Raw genomic sequence first — 21,303 nt, forward strand, 5'->3', positions numbered from 1 at the left:
CTAATTTAGGATTTATCTACCAGTGAGATAGCGGGACTAAGAATAGCCCTTTTCAACCGTTTAGGATTGCAAAATCCAAACAGGACAAACCAGTAAATAAGTAGTAGAAGCACAAGTAGGACAGAGTCACCTCGGCTTCAAGGGCCAGATTGACAAAGTTCAGGGATTGCATGTGGCCTACAGTTTGGATATCTCTGTTCTACATCCTTAAGCTAGAAATTAGTCTGGGTCCTAGGGATCAAAGGAAATTGGTCTTCAGACCTCATTAACACTCAGCACGAGCTGTTTGCACTGGTCACACCTCCACAGGCAAAGCCTAGTGATAAAATTAATGTCAGGCTGCCTGCCTCACTGGCAGCAAAAGGAATTTGGAGTGGGCTATGGGGGGTGGGGTGGGGTGGTGTGGTGTAGTGGGAGGCTGATGTCGACTCCTGGCAACACACGATGACTTTTTAAAATATTTATTTATTTGGTGGGCATATGGGCGGCAGAAGAATGCTGAGCATGACAGGCTAGATGCCTGCCCCGTTCATCATTAACTACTTCCCATTGGTGTCGTTCAATGGTCATTAGCTGCCTAATTTACATATTTAAGGGGCCCAACATTGTTTCAGGATCTGGGCACCTGAAAAACAGTGCATGAATTTAGCACTGGGAACAATAGGTGCGCAGATTTCACGCAGATTGCCCCACTCCTAAATTAGTACACTTTGCCCCATTTTATGCATAAGAAAGGAGCGCAATGTATACAAATTTCAATTACAAATTGAAGGGTCACTGACCTGAAACGTTGACTCTGCTTCTCTCTCCACAGATGCTGCCAGACCTACAAAGAACAAAGAAAATTACAGCACAAGAACAGGCCCTTCGGCCCTCCAAGCCTGCGCCGATCCAGATCCTCTATCTAAACATGTCGCCTATTTTCTAAGGGTCTGTATCTCTTTTCTTCCTGCCCATTCATGTATCTGTCTAGATACATCTTAAAAGACGCCAACGTGCCCGCATCTACCACCTCCGCTGGCAACGCATTCCAGGCACCCACCACCCTCTGCGTAAAGAACTTTCCACGCATATCCCCCCTAAACTTTTCCCCTTTCACTTTGAACTCGTGTCCTCTAGTAATTGAATCCCCCACTCTGGGAAAAAGCCTCTTGCTATCCACCCTGTCTATACCTCTCATGATTTTGTACACCTCAATCAGGTCCCCCCTCAACCTCCGTCTTTCTAATGAAAATAATCGTAATCTACTCAACCTCTCTTCATAGCTAGCGCCCTCCATACCAGGCAACATCCTGGTGAACCTCCTCTGCACCCTCTCCAAAGCATCCACATCCTTTTGGTAATGTGGCGACCAGAACTGCACGCAGTATTCCAAATGTGGCCGAACCAAAGTCCTATACAACTGTAACATGACCTGCCAACTCTTGTACTCAATACCCCGTCCGATGAAGGAAAGCATGCCGTATGCCTTCTTGACATCAATGTCCAGAAATACTGCTGAGTATTTCGAGCATTTCTTGTTTTTATTATAGTATACAAATTTCTACCCTGAGTCATAGGACTGTTCCTACCTTATCTAGTGGCCTTGCTAATTAGGCTGGTTGCGATCATAAGTCCAGACCAATACAGCGAGAGAAAAGAGAACAGAGGGATACAAGATCTGAAACTATTGAGGGAATTAACGACTTTCTCACCTCCCTAACGATTGTCTGATAAAATACCTTTACATGTTTTGTTACTTCTGAATTACAGATTAGTAAATGAGCAGTTTAAAAAGCTTACCTCATACTATACTATAAAGTAAAAAAAAAGCCTGGATTTTACAGCCAGTCCCAAATGAAAGGAAATATAAAAGCAAAATACTGCAGATGCTGGAAATCTGCAACAAAAAGTGCTGGAAATACTCAGCAGGCCTGGCAGCATCTGTGGAGAGAGAAGCAAAGTTAACGTTTCAGGTCTATGACCCTTTCATCAGAACTGGTGCCAGCCATTCATTACTTTTACACTTACCTGTAAACTTTCTATGGGCTTTGCATTGCAAATTGTGGTAATTAGAAATCCATTTCAGCATGGAGCCCTCTACAGTGCATCTGGGATTAGGACAAGCAAATGGTGTGTCTTAACCAATCAGATTGAAGAATTCTTATGGCAGTACACAGGCCGGATAATTCAGCTGTGTAGTGCCACTGTTTTCGGTGTTATGGAAGACCAGAGGTCATAAAAATGGTGGTTGGGAGATGGCAGTGGGTGCCACTTCCAGTGACTTATAGTGTCTCCCATGCTGATCGCCATCTTGGGAAGGGCGATAGCACAGGTATCCATGCGTGTGCCGGAAGCATGCAGAGTGGGCAGACCTTGATGTCAGTCAGTGTCTATGCTAATTTGGTGCCTGATCTACCATTTTGGACCTTGAAGGTCCTGTTAACACCCTGAAATACATGCAGTTGGATGTGCATTCATGTGCACAAGGGACTGTTCCCTCCCAACTCGCGTTATTTAAATGCATCAGCATACGACTTTCCGGTGAGGTGATTTTGACTTTCTATTGCTGTTGCAAATAGTAGAAATACTGTGTGTTGGAGTTGCTCACACAAGTTGTTTGAGTCCAGAGTGTTTCTGGACCTTTGCAAGGAGCTGAGTGGATTTTGAAGACCTCTCAACAGAAAGCATGCAGTCAATCACGGGGGGCTATGGCCACCATCCCTCCTTGGGCTGTAGCACAGCGGGGAAATGGAGCACAGGCAGCAGAGGGAAGAAGAGGAGGAGGGGTCTCAGAAGGTCCTAGGGTATTCCCCTATTGCCACCTGAGCCAGCTACAGTGCCTGAAGTGGCTGTGATTCACCAAGGAGTGGTCACTGAACTGTGCCACCTCCTCCAATCAGACCGGCAGAGCAGAGCAAGGTCACTGTCACCCTCCATTTCTACTCTTCATGTCCTTCCAGGTTAGAGCTGGCAACATTGCGAATATCTGTCAGTTTGCCTTGAATTGCAGCATCATAGAGGTCACCGAGGCCCCGTATACAAGGAGAGCGGACATTATAGTCTTCCCTCTAAATAGAGAGAAGTAGGAGGAGTTCCACATGGCTTTGCCAGAGTGGTGGGATTCCCAATGGTGCAGGGAGTTATTGACTGCATACAGGTGGCTCTGGCTGTGCCACATCTCAATGAGGAGATGTACTGGAACCACAAAGTGCCCCACATTCTCAACGTACATTTGGTGTGTGGCCATGCACAGAGTATCATGTTGGTGAATGCCCACTATCCTGGCAGCAGTTATGATGCTTTTATCCTGTGCCAGTCAGCATTTTGCACCATCTTCGAGTTGCCATGTTGTATTAGAGGATGGCTGCTTGGAACAAGGGCTACCCGCTCTACGCATGGCTCATGACTTCCCTCTGCCACCTGACCACACGTGGACAGCATTCGTACAATGTTAGCAATGCTGCAACCAGGATAATTGCGGAGGAAATCATCATTGTTCTCAATCAACAGTTCTGCTGCTTGGACTGACAATCATTAGGGCACAGGCCTTGCTACCAGGCCTTCATTGAATACCTCAGGAGGAGAACATAAGAAATGGGAGCTGGAGTAAGCCACTTGCCCCTTCTGGTCTGCTCTGCCATTCAACAAGATCATGGCTGATCTTGTACCTCATCCACCTTCCTACAGTGTCCCTATATCCCTTAATACACAAAAATCTATCGAACACTGTCTTGAATGTACTCAGTGACTGAACATCCCTGGCTCTCTGGGGTAGAGAATTCCAAAGATTCATAATCCTTTGAGTGAGAAAATTTCTCCCCATCTCAGTCCTAAATGGCCAACCCCTTATTCTGAGACTGTGACCCTGTGTTCTAGATTGCCCTGCCAGAGGAAACATTTTCTCCAGCACCTACCCTGTTAAACCCCTTAAGAATTTTATATGTTTCAATTAGATTACCTCTCATTCTTCTATATTTCAGGAATATAGGCCTAGTCTACTCAATATGCCAGTCCCTTCATCGCAGGAACCAATCTAGTGAACCTTTGTTGCACTCCCTCTAGGGAAATCCATAAAGTAAGACTTCTTTACTCTTTGTAACAAAAGAGAGCATACAATTTGTATTCCTAATTGTGAGCTGTACCTGCATGTTAACTTGCTGTGATTCATGCACAAGGACAGCTGGGTCCTTCTGAAATCATACTTTTCCCAGTCTCTCACCATTCAAAAAATATTCTGCTGTTTTATTTTTCCTACCAAAGTGGATAACTTCACATTTCACCACATCTGCCATGTTCTTGCCCACTCACACAGCCTGTCTATATCCTTCTTCAGCCTCTTTGCATCCTCCTCACAGTTTACTTTCCCACCTAAATTTGTATTGCCAGCAAACCTGGATACATTACACTCAGTCCCCTCATCTAAAGTCATAATATTCAATGTAAATAGCTGAGGCCCAAGTACTGATCCTTGCGGTATGGTTACAGCCTGCCAACCCAAAAATGTCCTGTTTATTTCTAGTCTCTGTTTTCTGTTCATTTTCTGCTCAATCCATGCTAATTAATGAACCTGATGAGTTTTTACAACAATCCAATTCATGATCATTATTACTGAGACTAGCTTTTTATTCCAAATTTATTATTCAAATTTAAATTCCCCCCATGCTGTGGTGTGATTTGAACTTGTGTCGCCAGAGCTTTAGTTTGGGCCTCTGGACTACTAGTCCAGTAACATTGCCTTTATACTGCCATTCCCTCCAATAGTCTCCTCTCATCCCTTTTATCTCGCCCCATCAGCAGATCCTTCTTTTCCTTTCATCCTCATAGCCAATGGCATTGCACACATTTGACTGAGAAACTACTCCCCCTCCCCCACCCACACCCCTCAGTTATCTATCTCCATTTTACTATGACAGGTTAACAATATCACCATGTAATGTTATGGAGCATCCAAATAACTCAAAGAGTTTCTTAGGGCAGTATTAGGATTTGTCTCATTGTATTTAAACATTTGAATATCACTCTTAAAGCTTCAGTATATTTCTAACCTTTTGCACACTCCTCTCGTGCTCAGAATACAGGATTGATATTGGAATCATAAATCACAGTGAAAGAATGGCATTAAGTGAAAATGCACAAACAGAACATAATGCAGAGTTTAATTCACTATCCAGCAGCCAGTAAACCTTCAACTTGTTTGGAATGGACAAGGATAAGTAAGTTAAAAGCAAAATACTGCGGATGCTGGAAATCTGAAATAAAAACGAGGATAAATAAGTTATGTTTTGCTTAGAGATATTAACAGTCATGTACACAATGGCATTGATAAAATTAAAGCTTTTCCTGTTATATTAGATATGTATTCTGAGCATGGATGATCATATAAGTACTGTTAATAGCATTCAAGACAGCAATCCAGAAGGATGCAATTTTGTTTTAGTGCTCTTGTAAAGTTCAGAAGTCATCCTTAATGTGTTAGTCTACACATACATAGAACATAGAACATTACAGCGCAGTACAGGCCCTTCAGCCCTCGATGTTGCGCCGACCTGTGAAACCATCTGACCTACACTATTCCATTTTCATCCATATGTCTATCCAATGACCACTTAAATGCCCTTAAAGTTGGCGAGTCTACTACTGTTGCAGGCAGGGCGTTCCACGCCCCTACTACTCTCTGTGTAAAGAAACTACCTCTGACATCTGTCCTATATCTATCACCCCTCAACTTAAAGCTATGTCCCCTCGTGTTTGCCATCACCATCCGAGGAAAAAAGCTCTCACTATCCACCCTGTCCAACCCTCTGATTATCTTATATGTCTCTATTAAGTCACCTCTTCTCCTCCTTCTCTCTAACGAAAACAACCTCAAGTCTCTCAGCCTTTCCTCGTAAGACCTTCCCTCCATACCAGGCAACATCCTAGTAAATCTCCTCTGCACCTTTTCCAAAGCTTCCACATCCTTCCTATAATGCGGTGACCAGAACTGCACGCAATACTCCAGGTGCGGCCGCACCGGAGTTCTGTACAGCTGCAACATGACCTCGTGGCTCCTAAACTCGATCCCCCTACTAATAAAAGCTAACACACCATATGCCTTCTTAACAGCTCTATTAACCTGGGTGGCAACTTTCAGGGATTTATGTACCTGGACACCAAGATCTCTCTGCTCATCTACACTACCAAGAATCTTCCCATTAGCCCAGTATTCTGCAATCCTGTTACTCCTTCCGAAGTGAATCACCTCACACTTTTCCGCATTAAACTCCATTTGCCATCTCTCAGCCCAGCTCTGCAGCCTATCTATGTCCCTCTGTAACCTACAACATCCTTCGGCACTATCCACAACTCCACCGACCTTCGTGTCATCCGCAAATTTACTAACCCACCCTTCTACACACTCATCCAGGTCATTTATAAAAATGACAAACAGCAGTGGCCCCAAAACAGATCCTTGCGGTACACCACTAGAAACTATACTCCAGGATGAACATTTCCCATCAACCACCACCCTCTGTCTTCTTTCAGCTAGCCAATTTCTGATCCAGAGCACTAATTCACCTTCAATCCCATACTTCTGTATTTTCTGCAATAGCCTACCGTGGGGAACTTTATCAAACACCTTACTGAAATCCATATAGACCACATCCACGGCTTTACCCTCATCCACCTGTTTGGTCACCTTGTCAAAAAACTCAATAATTCAGTGTTGACATGCTATTTTACTATGGGTGAGGAAAGAGCCATCAAACATTTATACAAATGCAGGCTGTGCTTTGTTTCATGAATCTGACATTGCTTTCTTTAAATCTCTGCAAACATAATGGCCCTGATTTTTCAAGGATAAGTGGCAAAGCAAGGGTGTTCGTTGTTGACCTCGAAGAAAGCTGCCCACAAAGATCTAGCAATTTCTGTGGTGGGGTTTTCCCTTTTCCTGATGGCCTTTTAAATCTGGCACCAAGTCAAGGGGCCATCTTAGCATGAAGCGGTAATGATGGCAGCAAGCAGGGTAAGCAGCCAATCACATTGAAGTGTTCTCATAGCCAGCAAACCAGAAAGTTAAAAGCACCAAATCCCTTCATTTTTAATTAAAATTTTCAGGTAGCAAAATAAATGAGTAGGATTGGATTAAAATAGAAGCTAAAACAAAGATAAACTTAAAAAGTTTTTAAATATGTGGATTTATCATTGTGGAGAAATCTGACATTCAACAAATATAAAATTAGCTTTTCAGGGCCAGTAAGAGGTTAGTAGTAATTATGAAGTTAGTACGCAATTAAAACCCCAGTTACACCACATTCAACAAGGTGTAACCTTTTCGAAGGTTGTTACAGGGAGACTAACAGTGTAGAAATAGAAGTTTTCTTTAAATCATGATTACAGTGGAGATTGCTGTCTGTGGGAACCTCTACAGCATATCCTATGGAGGTGCATAGACTCATCAACAGCAGCTTATGGATTTCCATGTTATTCTGCGCATGTGTGGTCTCCTGAAGTTGCTGTCACTTTCAGTGGAGTAATGACCGTGAACATTGCCAGTTTTGCTGTCATTACCACAGCAAAACCAATATAGAATTTTCTTATTAAAGCATATGTCTAAAATGTAATAATGCAATCAATAAAACAAGCAATCAGGATTTGTAGATGTTGCATTATTTCCATTATGTCAAGGATTTCCTCAGTCTGCTGTTATAAAAACCATACCTGAAATTTGGAGACATTTATATTTTGCTTCATTCATTCTACTTTCAAATAAACAATGGAACAGAAGTTGAATAAGACAAAATTTTGTGATTCTAAAGCACATTTGCAGCAGCATGTGCTTAAAGAAACAGAGTACAGTGCATCTAAGATAGTGATTTCCAAAAAGCTTTTTATAAGTTTCCATACAAAAGTTTATTCATCAAATTTGTAGAACACAATGCACTGGCACACTTGTGTAAGTGTAGTTGTACAATTAGTTTGAACCTTACATATGAAAATCTTTCTTTGTTGCACGAGACAGCTGGGTTTGATCCATACGTACAGGCCACCATCACACGGGAGTGTTCAGAGAAGCAATTTATTCTGTAAATTAAGTTCAAGCAGGGGTCGTGTTGACTATTGGGGAAAGCTTATATTACAATTTGGATTCTTTCCCAACTCTCTCTCTCTGTGTTCACAGTAAGACACAGCTTCCATCGGCAGACCTACATCTCCCATGATCCTAAATTTATACCCGAAAGGATACAGTGAATGGGATTAGTGTGCCATTGGACTAACAATTACACTTTAATCGTAATTTTACACGAGAGGTTAGATGGCTTTTCTGCTCATTCTGAAAAGATAAAAAACACCACTCTGCCAGAATGGAAGGAGCTGCAGGCAGCCATTGCTGATAAGGGAGAGAGAGAAAAGGTGCCATCTTCAGGCACCCTCTCAGCACTTCCAAAACTTTAAAAACAAAAGTGGCACAGCTGCCAGGCCACCATTGTGGAGGGGAAACCTGCAGCTGTGGCCAAGTGAAGGGCGGGTGGTGAGCGCCTTGGAGTCTTCCTGGAGTGCTGGCCTCATGGAGGCCATCTCCAGGCAGCTGCTGATGCCACGAGGGGACCGCAGACTGACTGAAAAATTCCTGTTAGCCTCAGATCCATGGCCTTACTTGGCATGTTAATGAGCTTAACTAGCTACCCGCCACTTGTGGGCGGGTAGTTGTTCCACCTCGCATCCGGCCTTCTCCAAAATGGTTTGGGGACGGGATGGTTCCAGCAACCCAGCCAGCTGTGCAAAATTACACATCTGCCTGCCTCTGTTCCCACCCCAAATGACCCTCAAAAGTCCTTCCTCTGAATTCAGAAGCTAAATGCAAAGTGGTCCAATTTGCAGATGACCAAGCTAGGAGGGTCAGTGGAATTGGAAGTGCAGATCAGAAATCACAAATCAACTGAGACAAAATTTTCGAGTACACAGATGAAATTTAATGAAGTGTAAAGTGCTACACATATAAAGGAAAAATAGATGACGACAACTTGTATTTATCTAGCTCCTTTAACATGATAAAGCGTCCCAAAGTGCTTCACAGGAGCGCAATAAATAGCGACCTACCAAATTCACAGCCGTGAAAAATGTGTCACAGACTTTGAAATCTCGGGTCCCCTGTGAAATAGAAACATAGAAAATAGGAGCAGGAGTAGGCCATTCGGCCCTTTGAGCCTGCTCTGCCATTCATTATGATCATGGCTGATCATCCAACTCAGTAACCTGTTCCCGCTTTTGCCCCATATCCTTTGATCCCTTTAAACCCAAGAGCTATATCTAACTCCTTCTTGAAAACATACAATGTTTTAACCTCAACTGCTTTCTGTGGTAGCGCATTCCACAGGTTCACCACTCTCTGGGTGAAGAAATTTCTCCTCATCTCAGTCCTGAATGGTTTACCCCGTATCCTTAGACTATGACCCCTGGTTCTGGACTCCCCCACCATCGGAAACATCCTTCCTGCATCTACCCTGTCAAGTCCTCTTAGAATTTTATAGGTTTCTATGAGATTCCCCCCTCACTCTTCTGAATTCCAGCGCATATAATCCTAACTGACTCAATCTCTCCTCATACATCAGTCCCACCATCCCAGGAATCAGTCTGGTAAACCTTCGCTGCACTCCCTCTATAGCAAGAATATCCTTCCTCAGATAAAGAGACCAAAACTGCACACAATATTCCAGGTGTGGCCTCACCAAGACCCTGTATAACTGCAGCAAGACATCTCTGCTCCTGTGCTCGAATCCTCTCACTATGAAGGCCAACATACCATTTGCCTTTTTACCGCCTGTTGGATCTGCATGCTTGCTTTCAGCCACTGGTGTATGAGAACACCCAGGTCTCGTTGCATATTTCCCTCTCTCAGTTTATAGCTGTTCAGATAATCTGCCTTCCTGTTTTTGCTACCAAAGTGGATAACTACACATTTATCCACGTTGTACTGCATCTGCCAAGCATTAGCCCACTCGCTCAACTTGTCCAAATCACCCTGAATCCTCTCTGCATCCTCCTCACAACTCACCCTCCCACCCAGTTTTGTGTCATCTGCAAATTTGCAGATATTACATTTAGTTCCCTCATCTAAATCATTAATATATATTGTGAATAGCTGGGGTCCTAGTACCGATCCCTGTGGTACCCCACTAGTCACTGCCTGTCATTCGGAAAAAGACCCATTTATCCCTACTCTTTGCTTACTGTCCGCCAACCAATTTTCTATCCATTGCAATACACTACCCCCAATCCCATGCGCTTTAATTTCACATGCTACTCTTTTATGTGTGACTTTGTCGAAAGCCTTCTGAAAGTCCAAATAAACCACATCCACTGGCCCCCCCTCATCAACTCTACTCGTTACATCCTCGAAGAATTCTAATAGATTTGTCAAACGTGATTTCTCTTTCGTAAATCCATGCTGACTCTGTCCGATTCTACCACTGTTCTCCGAGTGCTCTGCTATAAAATCTTTGATAATGGACTCTAGAATTTTCCCCACTACTAACGTCAGGCTGACTGGTCTATAATTCCCTGCTTTCTGTCTACCTCCCTTTTTAAATAGTGGGGTTACATTAGCTACCCTCCAATCTGTAGGAACTGTTCCAGAGTCTATAGAATCTTGGAAGATGACCACCAATGCATCCACTATTTCTAGGGCTACTTCCTTAAGTACTCTGGGATGCAGACCATCAGGCCCTGGGGATTTATCGGCCTTCAACCCCATCAATTTCCGCAACACCATTACTCTACTAAGACTGATTTCTTTTAGTTCCTCTCTCTCACTAAACCCTGTGTTCCCCAACATTTCTGGTATGATATTTGTGTCCTCCTTTGTGAAGACAGAACCAAAATATGCATTTAGTTGGTCAGCCATTTCTTTGTTCCCCATATTAAATTCCCCTGTTTATGACTGCAAGGGATCTACATTTGTCTTCACTAAATTTTTTCTCTTCACATACCTATAGAAACTTTTACAGTCAGTTTTTATGTTCTTCGCAATCTTGCTCTCGTACTCTATTTTCCCCTTCTTAATCAATCCCTTGGTTCTCCTTTGCTGAATTCTAAACTGCTCCCAATCCTCAGGTCTGTTTTTCTGGCGAATTTATATGCCTCTTCCTTGGATCTAATGCTATCCCTAATTTCCCTTGTAAGCCATGGTTTGGCTACTTTCCCATTTTATTTTTGCGCCAGACAGGAATAAGCAATTGTTGCAGTTCATCCATGCGCTCTTTGAATGTTTGCCATTGCCTTTCTACCGTCGTCCCTTTAAGTGACGTTTCCCAATCTATCCTATCCAACTCGCGCCTCATATCTTCGTAGTTTCCTTTACTAAGATTCAGGACCCTAGTCTCAGAATCAACTATGTCACTCTCCATCCTGATGAAGAATTCTATCATATTATGGTCGCTTGTCCCCAAGGGATCTCGCACAACTAGATTGTCAATTATTCCTCTTTCATTACACCATACCCAGTCTAGGATGGCTTGTTCTCTGGTTGGTTCCTCAACGTATTGGTCCAGAAAACCATCCCGTATACACTCCAAGAATTCCTCCTCTACGGTATTGTGATTAATTTGATTTGCCCAATCTATATGCAGATTAAAGTCACCCATAATTACAGATGTTCCTTTATCATCTCTAATTTCCTATTTAATGGCATTCCCAACATGACCACTACAGTTTGGGGGTCTATATACAACCCCCACTAACGTTTTTTTGCCCCTTAGTGTTTCTCAGCTCTTCCCATACAGATTCCACATAGTCAGAGCTAATATCTTGCCTCACTATTGCGTTAATTTCCTCTTTAACCAGCAATGCAACTCCACCGCCTTTTGTTTGTTGTCTGTCCTTCCTAAATACTGAATACCTCTGGATGTTCATTTCCCATCCCTGGTCACCTTGCAGCCATGTCTCCGTAATCCCGGCTATATCATACCCATTTACATCTATTTGCGTGATTAATTCATCCACTTTATTGCGAATGCTCTGTGCGTTAAGGCACAAAACCTTAAGGCTTGTCTTTTTAACATTACTTGGCCCCTTCTCACTATTTTTCACTGTAGCCCTGTTTGATTCTGGCCCTTGATTTCTTTGCCTGTCACTTTTCTTATTCCCCTTACTGTCTTTTGTTGTTGTCTTTGATTCCCCCTTCTCTGACTCCTTGCAAAGGTTCCCATCCCCCTGCCATTTTAGTTTAAACCTTCCCCAACCACGCTAGCAAATACTCCCCCGCGGACATCAGTCCCGGTCCTGCCCAGGTGTAACCCATTCTGTTTGTACTGGTCCCATCTCCCCCAGACCGGTCCCAATGTCCCAGGAATCTAAAACCCTCCCCCTCACACCATCTCTTCAGCCACGTATTCATCCGATATATCCTGTTATTTCTACTCTGACTAGCACGTGGCAGTGGTAGTAATCCTGAGATCACTATCTTTGAGGTCCTACTTTTCAACTTACTTCCTAACTCCCTATATTTTGCTTTTAGGAGCTCATCCTTTTTTTTTTACCTACATCGTTTGTACCAATGTGCACCACAACCATTGGCTGTTCACCCTCCCCCTTCAGAATGTCCTGTAACCGCTCGGAGACATCCTTGACGCTAGCACAAGGGAGGCAACATACCATCCTGGAGTCTCTTTTGTGGCTACAGAAATGCCTATCTATTCCCCTTACAATTTAATTCCCTATAACTATTGTATTCCCACACTTTTTACTCCTGCCCTGTGCAGCAGAGCCAACCGTGATGCAACAAATTGGGCTGTTGCTACTTTCCCCTGAGAGGCCATTCCCCCCAACAGTATCCAAAGCAGTATATCTGTTTTGCAGGGGAATAGCCACAGGAGATTCCAGCACTGCCTGCCTCGTCCTCTTGCTCTGCCTGGTGGTACCCATTCCCCTCCTGCCTGTGGGGTGTGACCACCTCTCTATACGTACTATCCACAATACTCTCCACCTCGTGGATGCTCCACAGTGTCCCCAACTGCCGCTCCAGCTCCGAAACCCGGGCTTCCAGGAGCTGCAGCTGGAGTCACTTCCTGCACACAACGTGGTCCCGGGCACTGGAAATGTACCCAGCTTCCCACATAGAGCACGAGGAGCACACATGGCTTTGAGCTCTCCTGCCATGACTTAACCCTTTAAATTAAACCTTTTGGAAGATTTTAATATCAAATAATATCAATTACTCTAGGCCCCTTTTTCCCTGGTCCTTGTTATTACAGAGCTCCCTAAAAAACACTACTTACTTTATATGAAAATAAACTGTAGACCTTTCTTACCTTAGTTACTAAGCCAGCTATTTAGAGCTATTCCCTAACAGCAGTGACTCACCAACCAATCACCTTGCAGCTTTCCTGTAATGTCACTATTGGCTTTTTTTTCCAAAACTCTGGCGCACTTGAAGAGGTCCGACTGCTCTCCGTTCTTGAAGGTAAATCTCGGGTCTTCTGTGAATTTGGCCATTTTGCAAACTTTGCGCGTTTTCTGATTGACACAAGGCTGAACTTGCTGATTGCTGGGCAGGTTGCGAACATCGCGTGTTTTACTGATTGACACAAGGTTCAAATTGCTGCTTTGTAAATGAGGGAAATGTTCAGGTACAGTTTTGAGAGTAGGAGTTTCAGGTGTTAGTAGACAAGAATGCCAGAATGAGCAAATCAAAAACGGCCACAGCCATTACTGCAGCACATCGAGTGAAAGAATTTGGAAACCAAATTCTGCATGCCGATGGTGGCATGCTGTTTTTTACAAACTGCAGTGTTTCGTTGGATCTCACAGGGCGGGCAATGGTTCAGTGCCATTTAGGACTGAATTTTAAGGGAACAATATGGATGGGTGGCAGGACATAAAATCAGGACTGGACACATCGAACAGGAAGTCTGACGTCATGACGTCCCATCCTAATTTTGTCCCTGGTGGCAAACATGGAGGGCAGAGACGTAGCAGATACGTAATTCAGCCAGTTGGAGGCCAATAGAAAGCGATTTTATGTGTTCGATAAAATTTTATAAACAGCGCACAGGTCACATGGGGCTTCAGAGTCACAGAATCACAGAATTGTTAAAGTGCAGAAGGAGGCCATTCGGCCTATTGCATCTGCACTGGCTCTCCGAAAGAGCAATTCACCTAGTTCCATTCCTCCGCCTTCTCCCTGTAACCCTGCACATTCTTCCTTTTCATATAACTGTCTAATTCCCTTTTAAATGCTTCAGTTGAACCTGCCTCCACCACACTCTCAGGCAGCGCATTCCAAACCTTAACCACTCACTGCGTGAAAAAGATTTTCCTCATGTTACTTTTGCTTCTCTTCCCCATTACTTTAAATCTGTGCCCTCTCGTTCTTGATCTTTTCATGAGTGGTAACAGTTTTTCCCTTCTACTCTGTCCGGCCCCCTCATGATTTTGAATACCTCTATCAAATCACCTCTCAGCCTTTTCCAAGGAAAACAGTCCTAGCTTTAACAATCTATCTCCATAACTGAAGTTCCTCATCCCTGGAACCGTTCTTGTGAATCTTTTCTGTAATCTCTCCAATGCCCTCGTGTCTTCCCTAAAGTACGGTGCTCAGAACTGGATGCAATACTGCAACTGTGGCCGAACTAGTGTCTTATATAAGTTCAACATAACTTCCTTGCTCTTGTACTGTATGCCCCTATTAATAAAGCCAAGACAGTGAGGCAGCAGATCATGCCTGCCTGCAAGGGGAGGCTATTAGAAGGATAAACATCATGGGCTTTGCAGAGGGAGGAGCCAATGAGCAACAAGGAAAGTGAGGAGCAGACTGCCTCCTCAGACGATGAGGATGTGGAGCAGGAAAATGGGCAAGCTGAAGTTGAAGAACCCCCGGGGCAACATGACATTGGACATGAAAGATGCGCAAGGGAGGCTCACGATATTATGCATGCACATTTCATTTGATCCGTTATGGGCCTTATCCAATAAAGACCTTCCTTTATATGCCATCTTTCACCATTGCTTCCTTAAAGGTACATTGTCTTGTTGAACATTCATGCATAACTGATCTGGTGAGGCTCTAGAGTTGAGCCCTCGCAACATCAGCGATCGCCTCCAGCTTCTCACTAGAGGCTGGAATGCAGTGAAGGGTCAAGCCCTTGTTGGAGAAAAAAGGGAGGGGGTCCATGCCTAGCAATGAAGATTTATTCACAGTTATAATGGAGGTGGACAGTGTAATGAGAGACAAACGCATACCCGTGAAAACCCAATGATTCTAAGTGGACTACTTAATTTGCTTACATGAACTCCTATGTGGTGCTTCCCCTGCACTGTCAGCTGAGGTGGAGGCTGCCTGCTGACCTTGGTGCCCCATGGCTGTGGATGACGTTGGTGGACGTTCTCAGGATGCCTTGAGCCTGGAGAGCCCCGGCATGGTGTGGGTCTCCTACAAAGAAGTAGTACTACCCTTTTTTGGCTGGGATGTGGAATGAACTGATGACACTCGCAGAGGGACAGAGGAGCTGCTGCCTGCACCAGGATCACCCTGAGACGAGCCCCCATCTGTGGGAGGCATACACTCTTCTTCCCTATTAAGGCAGACTTCTGCCTCCCTGCTGACGCGAGAGGACAGAGGACCTGATGGTGACTCAAGGTCCCCCATTCCCCTCTCACCTTGCCACTGCTGCCTTGCGCCCATGGTCAGGATGAGGGTTGGGAGGTCTGCATGAATATCCAGCAAACATTAAGTGCTCTGCTGGATGTGGCTCTCCATCAGATCTGCCAATCTCTCAATGGAAAAGGCTACTCATGCACCAGTCAGAGATAACATCAAGGTCAAGGCTTGGATGGACTCCTCTATTGACTGTGCTTGGGCACGCATAGTGTGCCTGTCAGATATTGCCGCACCTCTCGCTGCAGCTCCAGCATTTCCCTTATTGCTTCCAAAACCAGAGGCACATCATGAGCCTGGGGCTCAACATGGGCCTGGCCTTCCACAGTCCTCCCACTGTCAGAGGCGTGGGCTGTCACCACCTCAGTCAGTTGCACGAGCGCGTGTGTGCTGTGCTCACCAGATTCTGTGCCCAGATCTAAATTCCCACTGAGGTGCATGTATCGTACTGGGGTAGTGTAGAGGAGTATGAGATGCCAATGGACCCTCTGACACTCCATCCTCTGCATCAGAGGTGGCGGGATCTGCAGCATTTTCCACTTACTTCCAATTTGGGACAGCTTGACCTGCATCACAGAACAAAGGCATGTAAAGGTTAAGGGTCTGCCATCCCTACATTGCAAACACCTCAACAATGCAAACCCCTGTGTGCACCGGATTCCTGATGAGCAGCATGGCGCCATCGTTGCAGATACAACATTGCACCCCATGTAGACTCTACTTACTATCTTGGGAGGGTGCCCCTGTCTCTCCATATTCAACATATCTTCCATCCTGCAGTCCGACAAGCTCCATGACCTTCTCCATCAGTGGAAGTATATGCAGCAATGGAAGCCCAACTCTGGTCTTCGTTCGCTCCCTATGCTTATGTGCTATCTTCTCTCGCAGACAGAGGGAAGGGAGATGTTGGACCCCTAGCAACATCAATCCCAACACATAGGATGCTGGCAATGCAGTTGCCACTGATGGGGGCACACAGACACCTCTTACATGTGTTCCCTTCCCAGGAATATCGCGAGATTCAAATATGACAAGGGGCCTGGTTTCAGGACCAACGTGCAAGGTCAGCGACGGCCATGTTGAATCCCCTATCCCTTTGCCCACGTCTGGGGATGGATCACTCCCATCCCAATGCAATGTCCTACTTTGACAGATGCAAGGCTGAAGAGGATGAAGATATTTAATGATACTCACTTTTCCAGCCCGGATGAGATCATTAAGCCGCTTGTGGCACTGTATCCATGTGCACAGGGTTAGATCACGGCTGCTGACCTCCTCAAAGATCTGAAGCCAGGACTGCTTGGTTTGGCCTGACGGTCCCCTTCACTTGTCCCTTGGGAACAAGATCTCCCTCCTCTCCCTGACAACCTGCAGTAACACCTGGAGGGAGGCCTCAGGGAAGTGTGGAGCGACATGGGGTCTCCTGTCAGCGATCTCTAATCATCCAATGTCAAATCCTGTTCTTCCAGGCCTTCCCAATGCTGAGTTTAATGCAGGGCTGACAGCCCTTGAAAAATGGTGCCAGACCCTGCCGAAGTGTCACCCGACGTCATGCTTCACGCCTCTGGGCCTGACTCTGACCATGCAATTGGTCGAGTTCACAGCTCATTAGTCTTAATTGGCCAGACACCGCTGAATTACGTGCGGGCAGCCGCTCCATTTTCCAACATGCCTTGTGCCCGACTCCAGGCTGGGCAGCGGGACTGGCATTCAAAACATAAAATTAAGCCCTGTACCTCTCTTTCCTCCTTTAAGATGCTCCTGTGGCTTGTTGTCAAATTTTGTTTTATAACCATGCCTATGAAGTGCTTTGATAGGGTCTTTGAGAATGTCCCATGACACTTGCACTCTATTCTAATGCAGGGCAGCAGGACTGCTAAAGCGTAGCCCCAGGACCAGCGTATTGACTTCTTGGGAGAGGCAGATGCTGTCCTCTCACTGGATGTCAACACACCTGTTTCTTCACCACACTCTCAACTCATGCCCTTGTTGATGCCAGAAAGCCCTCTACAGCCAGACTAGTAAAGTTCACCCACTACAGCCATCTCAGGAGTCCTTAATAGAAATTCAGCCTTCCACCCCCTTGCTGTAGTCACTGGGCATGCAACTCATAGGTGCACTAGAGCAGTTAAGCAAGCACATGCACTAGGGCCTTGCACATGTTCAGTGTAAGCTATGTGATGTCCTCGAGACTTGAGTGAGGTTTAGCCAAATTTAGTATAGGATATGAGGCAAAGAGAGAGACAAAGACTGCAGCAGCTGAACATAAAGGCTTCTCTTTTATTCTGTCTTAGTTTCACTTTCTCTTTGCTAGCATGCGTGTTCTACAGCAGCCTCTAGAGTACACAATGCAATTGCAATTTCAAAACACTACAACACTGCAAGCAACTGTCAAATGAAGAGTGATGAAGTATCTCGGTGTGGTAAATATTTTTCTTGGATTACTGTTGGTCTTAATATTCCTAGTCATGTAAGGTCCCATGAAGTTGAACTGAATGGGAAGAGGAGGGAACTTTAAGAGAACCTTTCACTAATACTTTGCTGCCTGAGAGCTCTGGCAGCCTTTCCAAGGCAAAGTTGTGCAGCATGCAGCACCCAAGAATACAAGAATTAGGAGCAGGAGTAGGCCAGATGGCCCATCGAGCCTGTTCCACCATTCAAAACAACCCAGTCCAAATCTTGACACTTGCTCTGGGCTATATTGATGCCTTCAGATCTTTTGAGACATTGGAACCTGTGAGGAGTCTGATGGTCTCCATTGCTCTGCTAAATTTGTCATTGTTGCACTCATTTTGCACCTGAAGAACAGGCACAGTGATGCTGAATTTAGACCCCATTCTGTCCAACAAGACCTTATTTTCCAATGACTCATTCTGTCTAATTATAGCATTTCTGACAAGTCATAGAATCATAGAAAGTTTATGGCACAGAAAGAGGCCACTTGGCCCAATTGTGTCTGTGCCAGCCGAAAAATGCTCCACGCATTCTATTCCCACCTTGCAGCATTTGGTCCATAGCCCTGCAGATTACAGCACTTGAGGTGCATATCCAGACTTCTTTTGAATGAGTTGAGAGTTTCTACCTCAACTACCCTTTCAGGCAGTGAGTTCCAGACCCGCACCGCACTCTGGGTGAAAAAACCTTTCTTCATCTCCCCTCTAATCCTTGTACCAATCACTTTAAATCTGTGCCCCCTAGTCATTGACCTTTCTGCTAAGCTAAATAGGCCCTTCACTTCCACTCTATCCAGGCACTTCAAAATTTTGTACATTTCAATCAGATCTCCCATCAGCCTTCTCTGTTCCAAGGAGAACAACCCCAGCCTATCCAATCTTTCCTCATAGCTGTATTTTTCCAGTCCTGGCAACATCCTCGTAAATCTCCTCTCTAATGCAATTACATCCTTTCTGTAATGAGGTGACCAGAATTGCACACAGTACTCAAGTTGTGGCCTAACCAATGACAGTTCCAGCATAACCTCCCTGTTCTTATATTCTATACCTCGGCTAATAAAGTAAAGGATTCCATATGCCTTCTTATCCACCTTATCGACCTGTCCTGCTACCTTCAGGGATCTGTGGACATTTACTCCAAGGTCCCTCACCTCCTCTACACCTCTCAGTATGTTCCCATTAATCATGTATATCTTTGCCTTGTTTGACCTCCCCAAATGCATCACCTCACACTTCTCCAAGTTGAATTCCATTTACCACTTTTCTGCCCATCTGACCAGACCATCAATATCTTCCTGCAGTCTACAGCTATCCTCCTCGCTATCTACCACACGGCCAATCTTTGTGTCATCAGCAAACTTCTTGATCATGACCCCACATTTACATCCAAATTGTTAATATATACCTCAAAACGCAGGGGAGCCAGTACTGAGATCTGCGGATGCCACTGGAAACAGCCCTCCAGTCTCAAAAACAGCCGTCAACAATTACCCTTTGTTTCCTGCCACTGAGCCAATTTTGTATTCACCTTGCTGCATTTCCCTGGATCCCATGCGATTCTATTCTTTTAACCAGGCTGCCATGTGGGACCTTGCCAAAAGCCTTGCTAAAATCCATGTAGACCACATCAACTGTTACTTCTTCAAAAAATTTGATCAAGTTGGTCAGACAAGATCTTCCCTTAACAAATCCATGCTGACTATCCTTGATTAATCTGTGCCTTTCTAAATTACAGTTTATCCTGTCTTTCAGAATAGATTACAATAATTTGCCTACTACTGAGATTAGACTGACTGGCCTGTAATTATTCGGTCTATCCCTCGCTCCCTTTTTAAACAGCGGTACAACATTAGCAGTCCTCCAATCCTCCGGCACCACACCTGTATCCAGTGAAGACTAGAAAATGATGATCAGACCTTCTGCTATTTCCTCTCGCTTCTTTTAACAGCGTGAGGTACATTTCATCCAGCCCTGATGATTTATCAACTTTCAAGGGTTCTAATCCCATTAACACGTCCTCTCCCCCTATGTTGATCACATCCAGTACTTAACACTCCTCTTCCTTAACTACAATATCTGCATCGTCCCCCTCTTTTGTGAAGACAGATGCCAAGTATTCGTTAAGAACAATACAAGGGTACTCAGTATTTTGGAAGGATAGGCAGGAAGGAAAAGGAGGTGGTGTAGCTTTTTTAGTAAAGGAAGAGATTAGTGCTGTAGTGAGAAATGATATAGGCACTGGAGATCAAGATGTAGAATCAGTCTGGGTAGAAATAAGAAATAGCAAGCGAAAGAAGATCCTGGTGGGGGTAATCTATAGGTCCCCAAACAGTAGTTTCGCAGTGGGGCACAGTATAAACCAGGAAATTCTGGGGGCTTGTAAGAAAGGTATGGCAATAATGATGGGTGATTTTAATATGCATATAGACTGGATTAATCATATTGGCAAGGGGAGCCTCGAGGGAGAATTCATTGAATGCATTAGAGATTGATTTTTGGAGCAATATGTTGTGGAACCAACCAGGGAGCAGGCTATTCTAGATTTGGTAGTGTGTAATGATTTGGGATTGATTAATGATCTCATAGTTAAGGATTCTCTAGGGGAGAGTGATCTTAGCATGCTAGAATTTCAAATTCAGTTTGAGGGCGAGAAATTGGAGTCCCACACTAGCATTCTGGAGTTAAACAAAGGTAATTACATAGGCATGAGAACAGATTTGGCCCTAGTGGACTGGGCAGGAAGACTAAAAGGTAGGACAGTTGATGAGCAGTGGCAGATGTTTAAGGAGATATTCAAATCCTCCCAACTAAAATATATTCCATAGAGGAAGAAAGATTATAAGAGGGGGAAAAACAGTCATGGCTAAGCAAGGAAATTAAGGGTAACAAAAACTAAGGCATACCATATTGTAAAGGTCAGTGGCAGGCTGGAAGATTGGGAAACTTTTAAAGATCAACAAAGGGTTGCTAAAAAAGTAATGAAAATAGCAAAGGTAAGTTATGAAAGAAAACTAGCGCATGATATAAAAACAGATAACAAAAGCTTCTATAAGTTCATTTCCCGGCGGAGAAGCAGGAGAAGGTAGCGACTCTTCGGTGGGTAAGTGAAGGCAACAGGAGCTGTCTTTTAAAAGTTGTTTTAAAAGTTGTACTTACTGTTTTCCTTGTGTTCAAGTTACTTTTGGCGCGGGAGGAACCGGAAGCTGGACGGCAGCAAGGACTCCTGGGTAGGTA

At 44.5% G+C, this 21,303-nt stretch overlaps 1 long non-coding RNA gene across 1 annotated transcript in view; it reads left to right on the forward strand.

The window, feature by feature from the left end:
• The first annotated feature begins 824 nt into the window (after positions 1–824).
• Positions 825–21,303, forward strand: part of LOC137377523 (uncharacterized) — an 82,208-nt gene continuing 61,729 nt past the window's right edge. The window contains exon 1 of the long non-coding RNA XR_010976432.1: positions 825–930. This is a non-coding gene — a long non-coding RNA (uncharacterized lncRNA). The remainder of the gene's footprint in view (positions 931–21,303) is intronic.

The sequence above is a fragment of the Heterodontus francisci genome, chromosome 15 (assembly GCF_036365525.1).
Source record: "Heterodontus francisci isolate sHetFra1 chromosome 15, sHetFra1.hap1, whole genome shotgun sequence".
NCBI lineage: Eukaryota > Metazoa > Chordata > Chondrichthyes > Heterodontiformes > Heterodontidae > Heterodontus > Heterodontus francisci.